This window comes from Triticum aestivum, chromosome 7D (assembly GCF_018294505.1).
Source record: "Triticum aestivum cultivar Chinese Spring chromosome 7D, IWGSC CS RefSeq v2.1, whole genome shotgun sequence".
NCBI classification, from domain to species: Eukaryota; Viridiplantae; Streptophyta; class Magnoliopsida; order Poales; family Poaceae; genus Triticum; species Triticum aestivum.
Window position 1 is genome coordinate 396,801,896 of NC_057814.1, and position 16,693 is coordinate 396,818,588.

The window sequence follows — 16,693 nt, forward strand, 5'->3', positions numbered from 1 at the left end:
GTCCATATTTAGTGCTAAATTAACGAAAAGCATCGGTATCCATAAAAGCTTTAACACAATCAAACTTAAGGTTTATACCTGACTCCTTACCTTCGTCGAGTTCCCAATCTTCATAGTTGCGTTTAATTCTTTCCAATAAATCCCATTTAAATTAAATATCCTTCTTCATAAAAGAACTAGTACAAGAAGTATCGAGCATGGATCGGTCATTATGAGAAAACCGAGCATAAAAATTTTGAATAATAATTTCTCTTGATAGCTCATGATTGGGGCATGAATATAACATTGACTTAAGCCTCCCCCAAGATTGAGTGATACTTTCTCCTTCACGAGGCCAAAAATTATATATATAATTCTGATCACGATGAAGCAGATGCATAGGATAAAACTTTTGATGAAGTTCCAATTTCAATCGGTTGTAGTTCCATGGTCCAATATCATCGCATAGCCTAAACCATGTCAATGCCTTTCCCTTCAAAGATAAAGGGAAGACCTTCTTCTTGACAACATCCTCGGGCAAACCTGCAAGCTTCAATAATCCACAAACTTCATCCACATAGATTAGGTGCATATCAGGATGTAATGTTCCATCTCCTGCATAAGGATTAGCCAGCAGTTTCTCTATCATACCCGCAGGAATTTAATAATAAATATTTTCAGTAGGTGCAGTAGGTTGAGGAGCAACTCTTTGCTCTACCGGTCAAGGTGAAGATACCCCGAACAAGCCCCTCAAAGTATTATTTTCCATAGTAACAAGTGACAGTAAAGTTCAGCACACTATATAAATGTTTCCTTACCAAAGGTGCTTCACTCCCCGGCAACGACGCCAGAAAAGAGTCTTGATGACCCACAAGTATAGGGAATCTATCATAGTCCTTTCGATAAGTAAGAGTGTCGAACCCAATGAGGAGCAGAAGGAAATGACAAGCGGTTTTCAGCAAGGTATTCTTTGCAAGCACTAAAATTATCGGTAACAGATAGTTGTGTGATAAGATAATTCGTAATGGGTAACAAGTAAAAAAAGTAACTAAGGTGAAGCAAAGTGGACCAATCCTTTTTGTAGCAAAGTGCAAGCCTGGACGAACTCTTATATGAAGCAAAGCGCTCCTGAGGACACATGGGAATTACTGTCAAGCTAGTTTTCATCATGCTCATACGATCCGCATTCGTTACTTTGATAATTTGATATGTGGGTGGACCGGTGCTTGGGTGCTGCCCTTCCTTGGACAAGCCTCCCACTTATGATTAACCCCTCTTGCAAGCATCCGCAACTACAAAAGAAGAATTAGGATAAATCTAACCATAACATGAAACATATGGATCCAAATCAGCCCCTTATGAAGCAACGCATAAAGTAGGGTTTAAGCTTCTGTCACTCTAGCAACCCATCATCTACTTATTACTTCCCAATGCCTTCCCCTAGGCCCAAATCATGGTGAAGTGTCATGTAGTCGACGTTCACATAACACCACTAGAGGAAAGACAACATACATCTCATCAAAATATCGAACGAATACCAAATTCACATGATTACTTTAACAAGACTTCTCCCATGTCCTCAGGAACAAACGTAACTACTCACAAAGCATATTCATGTTCATAATCAGAGGAGTATTAATTATCATTAAGGATCTGAACATATGATCTTCCACCGAATAAACCAACTAGCATCAACTACAAGGAGTAATCAACACTACTAGCAACCCACAGGTACCAATCTGAGGTTTTGAGACAAAGATCAGATACAAGAGATGAACTAGGGTTTAAGAGGACATGGTGCTGGTGAAGATGTTGATGGAGATTTACCCCCTCTCAATGAGAGGATCGTTGGTGATGACGATGGCGATGATTTCCCCCTCCCGGAGGGAGGTTTCCCCGACAGAACAGCTCCGCCGGAGCCCTAGATTGGTTCTGCCTAAGTTCCGCCTCGAGATGGCGGCGCTTCATCCCGAAAGCTTCCTTCTGATTTTTCCAGGTCAAAACACATCATATAGCAGAATATGGGCATCGGGGGCCTACCAGGTGGCCCACAAGGCTGGGGGCGCGCCCAGGGGGGTAGGGCGCGCCTGTCAGTGCAACAAACCCTGGGTCTGTTGCCCGGACTGTGCACAGGCACGGGAACAAGATTGAAGCACCATCCCAAGTCAGAGTATAAGAGATCAAGAGATTCGAAGGACCAACATGTAAATCAGATAGACCAAGATCAAGCCGGAGAAGTAGGATATCGCCAAGAGAAAGGCCTCCCTTGCCGGGCAGGCGAGCCCGGCAAGGGGCGAGGCCACCCCCAGAAGCAGATAACCGAAGCACCCCGGCAGGACATGCCGGGGCTCACAGAAGAAAAACCACCTCACCAACCACTCAGCCACAACCCACGTCGTCAATCAGTGCAGTATCAAGCCGCAAAGTTACTTAGTGGCAGTCATTCGCCACATGGCTGCCTCTCCGTGCAGAAGAAACCCACAGATGACACCCGTCCTGTGACGTGTCAGGAGAACAGGTGTGGAGCTGGCAAGATAGCCCGGCAAGCCTTGCCGGGCAACCAATGACGTGACACTAAGCGGTGCATTTAATGCGCCCTCTCAGCCCACAGAGTTAGGTATGATAGCATTGTTTGCTATCATATCAATGCATAATGACTACTTTGCCATTGTGGTGACCCCTTGATCTATAAAAGGAGGCCCATGGCAACCATAGAAAGGGTTAGAAGGTTGGATAGCTCACACACCCATACGCGTGTAGTTGCTGCTGCCCCAAGGCAACCCCTGCCGAGCAAGTGTACTACGCCCACCACCACCTTTTCCACCATCAATCCACCAAAGCGGGAGTAGGGTTTTACGCCTCACGGCGGCCCGAACCTGGGTAAATCGCCTGTGATCTCTGTCGTGCTGCCCCACGCCCCTCTGCTCTTTGTGCAACGCGTCGCCCCTGCCGAACCATCAAGGGACCCCCTGGTCCCGTAGGTGGCCATGGTTTTACCCTGACATCTTTGGAGCGCCAGGTAGGGGGCTCGCTTGTGCGAACCTGAAGGCGTGCGCAGCGCGTCATCTTCATCACCATCGCCATCTTCGACGACACCATCGACCATGGCGCCCAAGAAGAAGTCCGGTCCTGCAGCTCACCCATCCACCTCGAAGGCTCCATTGCCCACGGCCTCCAACGCTGCGGGGGTTGCGGAAGCGCACGAGGACGCGGACGCCGCTAGGGAAGTGGTCGGAGCAGGCGGCGCCATTGCCACTTCTCCCGCGGCCGACGCAGGAGCAGGAGGCACCGGAGGAGAGCAGCATCAGCAACACCCTGACGGACACGCTCCCCAAGGTACGGGCGAGGGGGTTACTCCATATGCGCCCCTCTCCCCCGCCGATGGGCACAGCCACAGCAACGGCGCTCGGACCGGGGCGGACCGCCGCCCTCCGGCCGCCCCCACCATGGATGCGGTCGTCGGGCGTGCACCTCCCCCTGGACGGGCCGACCAAGCCGCTGCGCCCGACGAAGACGCTGGCCCTCAAGCACCTTCGCCGCACCATGCCCAGGTGGTCGCCCCGCATCGACAGCAGGGGTGCAGTATTACCGCTGCTGGCACCGTCAGGAGCCACGCGACGGTATGATCGACTTCATCAACATCCATGCCAAGCACTGCTTCGGAGGCCATGGCGCGAGCTCAGCTGCTGCTGAGGTTTCCGCCAGCGGACGAGCAGATGGATGAATGGTGTGCCACCATCCAAAGTCTGCTCGGTTTCGCCGAAGCTGGGGGCTCGCGGCGAGCTGGCCCGCCACAACCTCCCCAAGCAACAGCAACAGCTCATACTGCTGACCGTACAGAAGGAGCCATCCCCATGGTGCAGTCCCCGCCGCAGCAACCAGTGCAAGCGCAACAAAATCAAGATCACGACGATGTCTCGATGGCATCTTCTGACCCTCGAGTACGTCCAGGCCAACATCGAGCCCCGGAGGATGGGCGGAGAGGAGACGCGCGCATCGTCATCGAGCAGCGTCTCGATGACTTCGGCCGGACCGACGGGTGCGATGGCCTCAATGTCGATGAGCCTACGCTCGGTGTTGGTGGGTGCCTACCTTTCGAGGTTGGCTGCCCTGCCTTTACACGAGAGCTGCAGCAAGTCTGTTGGTCGTCCGTCCGCACATTCAAGCCAGAGATACCTGAGAAGTACGACGAGAGGCTGAACCCGGGAAAGTTCCTGAGCATCTACACCATCGCTGTTCAGGCTGTCGGGGGAAGAGATGAGAAGGTGTTCGCCAACTACTTCCATTTGGCCGTCAAGTCCAGTGTGAGGTCTTGGCTGATGCACCTACCGAAGAACTCCATTTCGTCGTGGGCTGACCTGTGCCATGATTTCATTGACGCCTTCACTGGCGGTCATCAAGAACCCGGCAGGCCCGGCGATTTGTAGCTTCTCCAGCATAAGGAAGGAGAAACTCTTCATAAGTATTTACAGAGATTCAGCAAAGTTCATGGAAATATCCCAAATATCCATTCGACAGCCATAATAGCTGCCTTCCAGTCCAATGTGCACAACCATCGTATTCGTTCCAAGATGAATGTGCGGTTGCCCAAGACTGTGAATGAGCTTTACACATTAGTGGATAAGTGTGCTCAGATGGAGGAGGGAAGGAGGTTGCCCGGAGAGGAAGATTGCACCAATGTTGATTCAGAGGATGAGGATGAATCAACTAGTCAGAAGAAGAGCAAGAAGCGCAGTAAGAAGCGAAGAGATAAGGCAGTGATGACTATTGATGGATCTGGTACGCCTAGTACCGGCAACAAGGCCAAGGCAGAGGCCCCCGACAAGGAAGCTGCCGTGTGCACTGACTGCCGGGAGGCCGCTGCTGCCGAGAAAGCCAGGAAAGGTGATGGGCCGTATTGCAAGATTCATCGGACCAAGGGCCACGACCTTCAAGAGTGTTATCAAGTTGAGCAGCTTGTCAAGAAGCAGATGGCAGAATATGAGAAGCGTGACAAGGAAAAAGGTCAGAATGTTGCTAGCGGTAAGGGCCGAGGTGGTGAAGTAAATCGCCCCGGCAAGCCCATTCGTAACCATGGAAAGCCCGCCATAGGTCGAGAGAAGGAAAACCGTGATGATGAGAGTGATGGAGGGGATGAAGAGGAAACCAGTGAGCAAGAGTCTCAGAAGGCCATAGACGCCCTGTGCATTGACGGAGGTGCATCTCTGCACACTTCTCACTGTCAGCTCAAGCGGTGGGCACGAGAGGTCAATGTTGTAGAACTAGCGCCAGAGGCCCGGAAGCTGCTCAAATGGTCCCGCACGCCCATCATCATTGACGAGGAGGATCATCCTGGTCGTACCACTGCGGTAGGATGTTTGTCGTTGTTGGTCTCCCCAACAATTCTCAACCTCGAGGTCACAAAGATGTTGGTGGATGATACGTCTCCAACGTATCTATAATTTTTGATTGTTCCATGCTATTATATTACCCCTTTTGGATGTTTATGGGCTTTATTTTACACATTTATATCATTTTTGGGACTAACCTACTAACCGGAGGCCCAGCCCGTATTGCTGTTTTTTTTTGCCTATTTCAGTATTTCGAAGAAAAGGAATATCAAACGGAGTCCAAACGGAATGAAACCTTCAGGAGCGTGATTTTTGGAACGAACGTGATCTAGAGGACTTGGAGTGCAAGTCAAGAAGCAATCGAGGCGGCCAGGAGATAGGAGGGCGCGCCCCTGTCTCATGTGCCCCTCGAGCGGCCACCGACGTACTTCTTCCTCCCATATATACCTACGTACCCCGAAAACATCCAGGGAACCAACGTAACCTTCTGTATCCGCGAAAAACAATTTCCACCGCCGTAACCTTCTGTATCCGCGAGATCCCATCTTGGAGCCTTCGCCGGCGCTCCGCCGGAGGGGGAATCGACCACGGAGGGCTTCTACATCAACACCAAAGCCCCTCCGATGAGTTGTGAGTAGTTTACCACAGACCTTCGGGTCCATAGTTATTAGCTAGATGGCTTCTTCTCTCTTTTTGGATCTCAATACCATGTTCTCCCCCTCTCTTGTGGAGATCTATTCGATGTAACTCTTTTTGCGGTGTGCTTGTCGAGATCCGATGAATTGTGGGTTTATGATCAAGTTTATCTATGAGAAATATTTGAATCTCCTCTGAATTCTTTTATGTATGATTGAGTTATCTTTGCAAGTCTCTTCGAATTATCAGTTTGGTTTGGCCTACTAGATTGATCTTTCTTGCCATGGGAGAAGTGCTTAGCTTTGGGTTCAATCTTGCGGTGTCCTTACCCAGTGACAGAAGGGTTGCAAGGCACGTATTGTATTGTTGCCATCGAGGATAAAAAGATGGGGTTTATATCATATTGCTTGAGTTTATCCCTCTACATCATGTCATCTTTCTTAATGCGTTACTCTGTTCTTATGAACTTAATACTCTAGATGCATGCTGGATAGCGGTCGATGTGTGGAGTAATAGTAGTAGATGCAGGCAGGAGTCGGTCTACTTGTCGCGGACGTGATGCCTATATACATGATCATGCCTAGATAATCTCATAATTATTCGCTTTTCTATCAATTGCTCGACAGTAATTTGTTCACCCACCGTAATACTTATGCTATCTTGAGAGAAGCCACTAGTGAAACCTATGGCCCCCGGGTCTATCTTTTATCATATAAGCTTTCAATCTACTTTTATTTGCATCTTTACTTTTTGCATCTATATTATAAAATACCAAAAATATATTTATCTTATCATACTATCTCTATCAGATCTCACTTTCGCAAGTGGCCGTGAAGGGATTGACAACCCCTTTATTGCGTTGGTTGCGAGTTCTTTGTTTGTTTGTGTAGGTGCGTGGGACTTTTGAGGAGCCTCCTACTGGATTGATACCTTGGTTCTCAAAAACTGAGGGAAATACTTACGCTACTATTGCTGCATCACCCTTTCCTCTTCAAGGAAAACCAACGCAAGCTCAAGACGTAGCAAGAAGGATTTCTGGCGCCGTTGCCGGGGAGGTCTTCGCTCAAGTCAAGACATACCAAGTACCCATCACAAACTCATCTCCCTCGCATTTACATTATTTGCCATTTGCCTCTCGTTTTCCTCTCCCCCACTTCACCCTTGCCGTTTTATTTGCCCTCTCTTTCCCAATCTTCTCCTCTCTTTTTCGCTTGCCTTTTTCTGTTTGCTTGTGTGTTGGATTACTTGTTGCCATGGCGCAAGATAATACCAAATTGTGTGATTTCTCCAATACCAATAATAATGATTTCCTTAGTACTCCGATTGCTCCTCTTAATGATGTTGAGTCTTGTGAAATCAATACTGCTTTGCTGAATCTTGTTATGAAAGATCAATTCGCCGGCCTTCCTAGTGAAGATGCCGCTACTCATCTAAACAACTTTGTTGATTTGTGTGATATGCAAAAGAAGAAAGATACGGATAATGATATTGTTAAATTGAAGTTATTTCCGTTTTCACTTAGAGATCGTGCTAAAGTTTGGTTTTCGTCTTTGCCTAAAAATAGTATTGATTCTTGGAACAAGTGCAAAGATGCTTTTATCTCTAAGTATTTTCCTCCCGCTAAGATTATCACTCTTAGGAACGATATTATGAATTTTAAACAACTTGATCATGAGCATGTTGCCCAATCTTGGGAAAGAATGAAATTGATGATTCGCAATTGCCCTACTCATGGTTTGAATTTATGGATGATCATACAAAATTTTTATGCCGGTTTGAACTTTGCTTCTAGAAATCTTTTAGATTCGGCCGCGGGAGGCACGTTTATGGAAATCACGTTAGGAGATGCTACAAAACTTCTTGATAATATTATGGCTAATTATTCTCAATGGCACACCGAAAGATCTTCTAGTAAAAAAGTGCATGCTATAGAAGAAATCAATGTTTTGAGTGGAAAGATGGATGAACTTATGAAGTTGTTTGCTACTAAAAATACTCCTCTTGATCCCAATGATATGCCTTTGTCTACTTTGATTGAGAATAATAATGAATCTATGGATGTGAATTTTGTTGGTAGGAATAGTTTTGGAAACAATGCTTATAGAGGAAACTTTAATCCTAGACCGTTCCCTAGTAATTCCTCTAATAATTATGGAAATTCCTACAATAATTCTTATGGTAATTTTAATAAGATGCCCTCTGATTTTGAGAATAGTGTGAAAGAATTTATGATCTCTCAGAAGAATTTTAATGCTTTGCTTGAAGAAAAATTGCTCAAAGTTGATGATTTGGCTAGGAACGTTGATAGACTTTCGCTTGATGTTGATTCTCTTAAACTTAGATCTACCCCTCCTAAGCATGATATCATTGAGTCTCTCAAAGCAATGAGAATTTCCATTGATGAGTGCAAGGAAAGAACCGCTAGATTGCGTGCTAAAAAGATTGCTTTGTAAAGGCGTGTTCTTCTAGTTTCCATGAAAATAAGGATGAAGATCTTAAAGTTATTGATGTGTCTCCTATTAGATCTTTGTTTTGCAATATGAATCTTGTTAATAATGGGACTGGAGATGAGTCAACTTTAGTTAGAAGGCGTTCCAACAATTCGGAGTTTTTAGATCTTGATGCTAAATTTGGTAAAAGTGGGATTGGAGAGGTCATGACTTTAAATAGCATTGAACCCACTATCTCGGATTTCAAGGAATTTGATTATGATAATTGTTCTTTAGAAGGCTGCATTTCCTTGTTGCAATCCGTTGTTAATTCTCCTCATGCTTATAGTCAAAATAAAGCCTTTACCAAACATATCGTTGATGCCTTGATGCAATCTTATGATGAAAAACTTAATTTGGAAGTTTCTATACCTAGAAAACTTAATGATGAGTGGGAACCTACTATAAAGATTAAAATTAAATATCATGAGTGTTTTGCTTTGTGTGATTTGGGTGCTAGTGTTTCCACGATTCCGAAAACTTTATGTGATATTCTAGGTTTCCATGATCTTGATGATTGCTCTTTAAATTTGCACCTTGCGGATTCCACCATTAAAAAGCCAATGGGAAGGATCAATGATGTTCTCATTGTTGCAAATAGAAATTTGGTGCCCGTAGATTTTATCGTTCTTGATATAGATTGCAATCTTTCTTGCCCTATTATTCTTGGTAGACCTTTCCTTAGAACGATTGGCGCGATTATTGATATGAAGGAAGGGAATATTAGATTCCAATTTCCATTAAGGAAAGGCATGGAGCACTTTCCAAGAAAGAAAGTCAAATTACCTTATGAATCTATCATGCGGGCTACTTATGAATTGAGTGCCAAAGATGGCACTACTTAGATCTATCTTCGCTTTTATGCCTAGCTAGGGGCGTTAAACGATAGCGCTAGTTGGGAGGCAACCCAATTTTATTTGTGTTTTTTGTTTTTGTTTCTGTTTAGTAATAAATTTTGCATCTACCTTCTGTTTAGATGTGTTTTCATGTTTTAATTAGTGTTTGTGCCAAGTAGAACCTATAGGATAACCTATGGTGATAGTTAATTTGATTCTGCTGAAAAACAGAAACTTTGCGCGCACGAAATTAGTTTTGTTAAATCACAGAAACGTGATTTTGCGTTGATTCTTTTTGCTGTAGATCAATAGACAAATTTCCAGGACTTCCTATTTTGGTAGGATTTTTAGAGTTCCAGAAAATTGCGTTAGTTACAGATTACTACAGACTGTTCTGTTTTTGACAGATTCTGTTTTTCGTGTGTTGTTTGCTTATTTTGATGCATCTATGGCTAGTAAAATAGTTTATAAACCATAGAGAAGTTGGAATACAGTAGGTTTAACACCAATATAAATAAAGAATGAGTTCATTACAGTACCTTATGTGGTGGTTTTGTTTTCTTTCACTACGGAGCTTATGAGATTTCCTGTTGAGTTTTGTGTTGTGAAGTTTTCAAGTTTTGGGTAAAGAGTTCATGGACTATGGAATAAGGAGTGGAAAGAGCCTAAGCTTGGGGATGCCCAAGGCACCCCAAGATATTAAAGAATAGCCAAAAGCCTAAGCTTGGGGATGCCCCGGAAGGCATCCCCTCTTTCGTCTTCGTTCATCGGTAACTTTACTTGGAGCTATATTTTTATTCGCCACATGATATGTGTTTTGCTTGGAGCGTCGTGTATGATATTAGTCTTTGATTTTTAGTTTCCCACAATCATCCTTGCTGTACACACCTTTTGGGAGAAGCCCACTTGATTGAAATTTATTAGAATACTCTATGTGCTTCACTTATATCTTTTGAGCTTGATAGTTTTTGCTCTAGTGCTTCACTTATATCTTTTAGAGCACGGCGGTGGCTTAATTTTGTAGAAATTGCTAGTCTCTCATGCTTCACTTATATTATTTTGAGAGTCTCTTAGAACAGCATGGTATTTGCTATGGTTATAAAATTGGTCCTAGAATGGTAGGCATCCAAGTTGGGTATAATAAAAACTATCATAGGAAGTGAATTGGATGCTATGATCAATTTGATACTTGATAATTGTTTTGAGATATGGAGGTAGTGATATTTAAGTCATGCTAGTTGGGTGATTATGAATTTAAAGAATGCTTGTGTTGAAGTTTGTGATTCCCGTAGCATGCACGTATGGTGAACCGCTTTGTGATGAAGTTGGAGCACAATTTTATTTATTGATTGTCTTCCTTATGAGTGGCGGTCGGGGACGAGCGATGGTCTTTTCCTACCAATCTATCCCCCTAGGAGCATGCGCGTAATACTTTGTTTTTGATGACTTGTAGATTTTTGCAATAAGTATATGAGTTCTTTTGACTAATGTTGAGTCCATGGATTATACGCACTCTCACCCTTCCACCATTGCTAGCCTCTCTTGTACCGCGCAACTTTTGCCGGTACCATACACCCACCATATACCTTCCTCAAAACAGCCACCATACCTACCTATTATGGCATTTCCATAGCCATTCCGAGATATATTGCCATGCAACTTTCCATCGTTCCATTTATATGACACGCATCATCATTGTCATATTGCTCTTTGCATGATCATGTAGTTGACATCGTATTTGTGGCAAGGCCACCTTCATAATTTTCATACATGTCGCTCTTGATTCATTGCATATCCCGGTACACCGCCGCAGGCATTCATATAGAGTCATATCTTGTTCTAAGTTTTGAGTTGTAAGTAAATAAAAGTGTGATGATCTTCATTATTAGAGCATTGTCCTAGTGAGGAAAGGATGATGGAGACTATGATTCCCCCACAAGTCGGGATGAGACTTCGGACTTTACAAAAAAAAGAAAAAAAAAAGAGAAAGGCCAAAAGAAAAAAAAAAGAAAGGCCAAAGAAAAAAAGAAAAAATGAGAAAAGAAAAAATGAGAGAAAAAGAGAGAAGGGACAATGCTACTATCCTTTTACCACACTTGTGCTTCAAAATAGCACCATGATCTTCATGATAGAGAGTCTCCTATGATTGTCACTTTCATATACTAGTGGGAATTTTTCATTATAGAACTTGGCTTGTATATTCCAATGATGGGCTTCCTCAAAATGCCCTAGGTCTTCGTGAGCAAGCGAGTTGGATGCACACCCACTTAGTTTCTTTTGTTGAGCTTTCATACATTTATAGCTCTAGTGCATCCGTTGCATGGCAATCCCTACTCACTCACATTGATATCTATTAATGGGCATCTCCATAGCCCGTTGATACGCCTAGTTGATGTGAGACTATCTTCTCCTTTTTGTCTTCTCCACAACCGCCATTCTATTCCACATATAGTGCTATGTCCATGGCTCACGCTCATGTATTGCGTGAAAGTTGAAAAAGTTTGAGATTACTAAAGTATGAAACAATTGCTTGGCTTGTCATCGGGGTTGTGCATGATTAAATACTTTGTGTGATGAAGATAGAGCAACAGCCAGACTATATGATTTTGTAGGGATAACTTTCTTTAGCCATGTTATTTTGAGAAGACATGATTGCTTTGATTAGTATGCTTGAAGTATTACTATTTCTTATGTCAATATGAACTTTTATTTTGAATCATTTGGATCTGAACATTCATGCCACAATAAAGAAAATTACATTGAGAATTATGCTAGGTAGCATTCCACATCAAAAATTCTGTTTTTATCATTTACCTACTCGAGGACGAGCAGGAATTAAGCTTGGGGATGCTTGATACGTCTCCAACGTATCTATAATTTTTGATTGTTCCATGCTATTATATTACCCCTTTTGGATGTTTATGGGCTTTATTTTACACATTTATATCATTTTTGGGACTAACCTACTAACCGGAGGCCCAGCCCGTATTGCTGTTTTTTTTGCCTATTTCAGTATTTCGAAGAAAAGGAATATCAAACGGAGTCCAAACGGAATGAAACCTTTGGGAGCGTGATTTTTGGAACGAACGTGATCAAGAGGACTTGGAGTGCAAGTCAAGAAGCAATCGAGGCGGCCAGGAGATAGGAGGGCGCGCCCACCCCTCCTGGGCACGCCCCTGTCTCCTGGGCCCCTCGAGCGGCCACCGACGTACTTCTTCCTCCTATATATACCTACGTACCCCGAAACCATCCAGGGAGCCAACGAAAAACAATTTCCACCACCGTAACCTTCTGTATCCGCGAGATCCCATCTTGGAGCCTCCGCCGGAGGGGGAATCGACCACGGAGGGCTTCGACATCAACACCAAAGCCCCTCCGGTGAGTTGTGAGTAGTTTACCACAGACCTTCGGGTCCATAGTTATTAGCTAGATGGCTTCTTCTCTCTTTTTGGATCTCAATACCATGTTCTCCCCCTCTCTTGTGGAGATCTATTCGATGTAACTCTTTTTGCGGTGTGTTTGTCGAGATCCGATGAATTGTGGGTTTATGATCAAGTTTATCTATGAGAAATATTTGAGTCTCCTCTGAATTCTTTTATGTATGATTGAGTTATCTTTGCAAGTCTCTTCGAATTATCAGTTTGGTTTGGCCTACTAGATTGATCTTTCTTGCCATGGGAGAAGTGCTTAGCTTTGGGTTCAATCTTGCGGTGTCCTTACCCAGTGACAGAAAGGGTTGCAAGGCACGTATTGTATTGTTGCCATCGAGGATAAAAAGATGGGGTTTATATCATATTGCTTGAGTTTGTCCCTCTACATCATGTCATCTTTCTTAATGCGTTACTCTGTTCTTATGAACTTAATACTCTAGATGCATGCTGGATAGCGGTCGATGTGTGGAGTAATAGTAGTAGATGCAGGCAGGAGTCGGTCTACTTGTCGCGGACGTGATGCCTATATACATGATCATGCCTAGATAATCTCATAATTATTCGCTTTTCTATCAATTGCTCGACAGTAATTTGTTCACCCACCGTAATACTTATGCTATCTTGAGAGAAGCCACTAGTGAAACCTATGGCCCCCGGGTCTATCTTTTATCATATAAGCTTTCAATCTACTTTTATTTGCATCTATATTATAAAATACCAAAAAAATATTTATCTTATCATACTATCTCTATCAGATCTCACTTTCACAAGTGGCCGTGAAGGGATTGACAACCCCTTTATTGCGTTGGTTGCGAGTTCTTTGTTTGTTTGTGTAGGTGTGTGAGACTTTTGAGGAGCCTCCTACTGGATTGATACCTTGGTTCTCAAAAACTGAGGGAAATACTTACGCTACTATTGCTGCATCACCCTTTTCTCTTCAAGGAAAACCAACGCAAGCTTAAGACGTAGCAGTGGATGGCAGGGCCGGGTTGAATCTGATTTCCCCGGCAGTCATCAGCAAGCTTCAGATATGAGAAGATGAGCTAGAGGTTACCAGCACGTTTCAAGGAGTTAATCCCGGCAGGAGCCGTCCTAAGGGAAAGATCACGTTGCCGGTAACGTTTGGGGGAGAGCTGAACTACCGGACTAAGAGGATTATGTTTGATGTGGTTGATCTCCCCCTGCCGTACAATGGGATTCTTGGACGCCCAGCCTTGGCTAAGTTCATGGCAGCATCCCACTATGCCTACAACACCTTGAAGATGCATGGGCCACTGGGAGTCATCACCATCCCATCAGATGAGAAGGATGCAATTATTTGTGTGGACAAGATGTACCGGGACGCTGTCGCGGCAGAGGCAGCGGCAACAGCAATTCCCGCCAAGGAAAGCAAAGGAAAGAAGACAGGATGTAAGGCTCCAGCAAAGAGTCCAGGAAGCGTGCCCCCACCGAGTGCACAACACCCATTGACAATGCGCCGGAGTGTTCTAATAGCAAGAGATCCAAGGTTGCCGCACCCCAAGTGAAGAAGGTCCCGACATAGCTGGCTGGCGTTGATGGTACTTTCACTATTAGCGCCACCCTCAATGACAAATAGGAAAGCGCACTCGTTGCCTTCCCACGGGCGAATATCGATGTGTTTGCCTGGCAACCATCTGATATCCCCGGTGTTCCCGGGGAGGTAATCGAGCACCACCTTGCTGTCTGCCCACACGCCCGACCTATCAAGCAGAAAGTCCGGAAACATGCCTTGGAGAGACAGCAGTTCATTGCAGAAGAGATCAAGAAGCTTGAGGCAGCTAGTTTGGTGTCGGAGTAATGGGCCACGGGTAGCCTAACCCGAGTCCCTGAACCTTTCAAGACATTGGGCCGACTACGCCCCACAAATATCCAGAATGAAGCGCCGCCTCCTGGTGGCCGGCTGGCTCAAGTGGCCGGCTGCCGGAAGGCGGCCAAGCTCTAGAAGACGGCACAAAGATGAGCCGACTCCAGAGAGGCCGGCTCCTAGCAGGCGGCCACGGCGCCCTCAAAGTATGCACCCCCATTAAGAGGACAAGACAGGATGTGGCTACAGTATAGCCCATCTCCCCCGTATCCAGGACAAGGCGCGGCCACAGTGCCCCGTACCGGCGGAGATCTCTGCATGACACGGCACTGTTGCCACTCCTCCCTTGACGTCACTCCTGACAGGCAGAGCCCTGTTCCCACGACGGCCTGTCGGTACGGCCTGCAGGCGACGGGCCCTACCAGGCAGCGAGAGCCCGAAAGACGGCGGGAGCCTGACCAGTCAGACCTGAGGGAGGCCGGCCTCTAGCAGGCGGCCCTCTCCTCCCTTGCGGTCCGCACGCCATTAACCAGATGAGACACGGTGTGGCTACAGTGATCTCCCACCAGGTGGCGGGACTGTAGCCACGCTCCCTTGACCAAGCATGCGTCATCAACATTGCGGCTACATTAATTAGCCACCGACCAGACCCGCAAGCGGCGCAGGCGGCCTGTCGGCTCCGTACCCGACCAGTTGGCGGGGCCCACCAGGCGGCGGGCCCCAGCAGCCGGCGGAGAAGCCGGCGGCCAGAGTCGCTGACGGTCGGGTCCTACACCCAGCCTGATTACCATTGTACCCCTGGGGGGTAGGCCTATATAAACCCCCCAGGGCACCCATGCAAAGGGTTCCCAACCTGTTAGAACTAGACTCACACATAGAGGGAGGAGAGAGCAAGCCTTGCCCTCTTCTACCTCTAGCATACAGCTCGAGGAGCGCGATTGTATTCACTAGTGCCTTAGTGATCATGCGGAGACCCCCAGAGCAGGACTAGGGGTGTTATCTCCTAGGAGAGCCCCGAACCTGGGTAAAGTGCGCCGGCGTACGTGTCTACGCCTCATCTCGCTTCCAGGCACCAGCGACGTTCTACTCGCTCCCACCATGATAAGACATCCTTTGGCCTATGTCGCACCCAACCCCCGACATTTGGCGCCCACCATGGGGCGAGGTGCACCGTCTACCAAAGACCTGTTCTGGACGAGAACCTTGTTCCTTCCTGGCGAGCGTAGCCAGCCCGGCATGCCAGACGGCGTCTGTGCCAACACGCTGCACGGCGCAGGGGTCGCGTGCGCGGCGAGCTGCCTCGCCGACCTTGTCGGCGAAATTCGCCTCTCCGACGAGCCCGCATCTGACGCGGGCACTGTTGACCCCGAGAGCCGCCTCGTCAGCCTGCTTGACCAGCTGCACGTCGCCAGCGAGCCTGCTATGGACTTGGAGTCGGTCGGCTCCACCGACCCGATGCTCGTCGACTCCGACACGGCGTCGCTCGACGCGTTCCCCGCCAACGTGGTGGTCTACGACGAGCCGCTTCCTCGCGCAGACAGCGGCGGCGGCACTGTCACGGAGGTGCTCGTCATCAGCCACAGCGAGCACTCTGGCGGAGGTGGCCAGGATCCGCTGCAAGCGGCACTGCAAGACCTGACTGCGCCCATTCCAGAAGATGCCGATGCCGAGACGCTGGAAAGCGCCAACAGGCTGGCCAGCATGAGACGCCTTTCGGAGGCCTACCAGCGTGAGATGGACCGTGCCGTCGGCAGCACGCCGGCTCCTGGTGGGCCTAGCCGCATCGGCGTAATCCGGCAGCGTGGCGCGACCATAGCCAGCATGTTCGGGACAGATCGTCCCGTCTACGCCACGCCCGCAGAGAACATACGAGCTGCCCAGGCGGCAGCAGATGAGCTAGACAAGCTCGAGGGCGACGAGCGTCGCCACATGACGGAGCGCGTCCAGCAGCTCCTTGATGCAGCTGCTAAGCAGCAAGAGGCCGGCTGCCGCACCGAAGCGCCCAACTAGCGAAACGACGATCCGCCTCCTCGCCGAGATCAAGGCGCGACATCCCGGACACCGACTGGTGGCGTCCGCGGCAGAAGAGACAAGGAGCCGGCTACCAGCCGCAGCCGGACTCGGATCACCATCAAGCGCGACCAAGATGGCCGCCACAGAGCAGTGG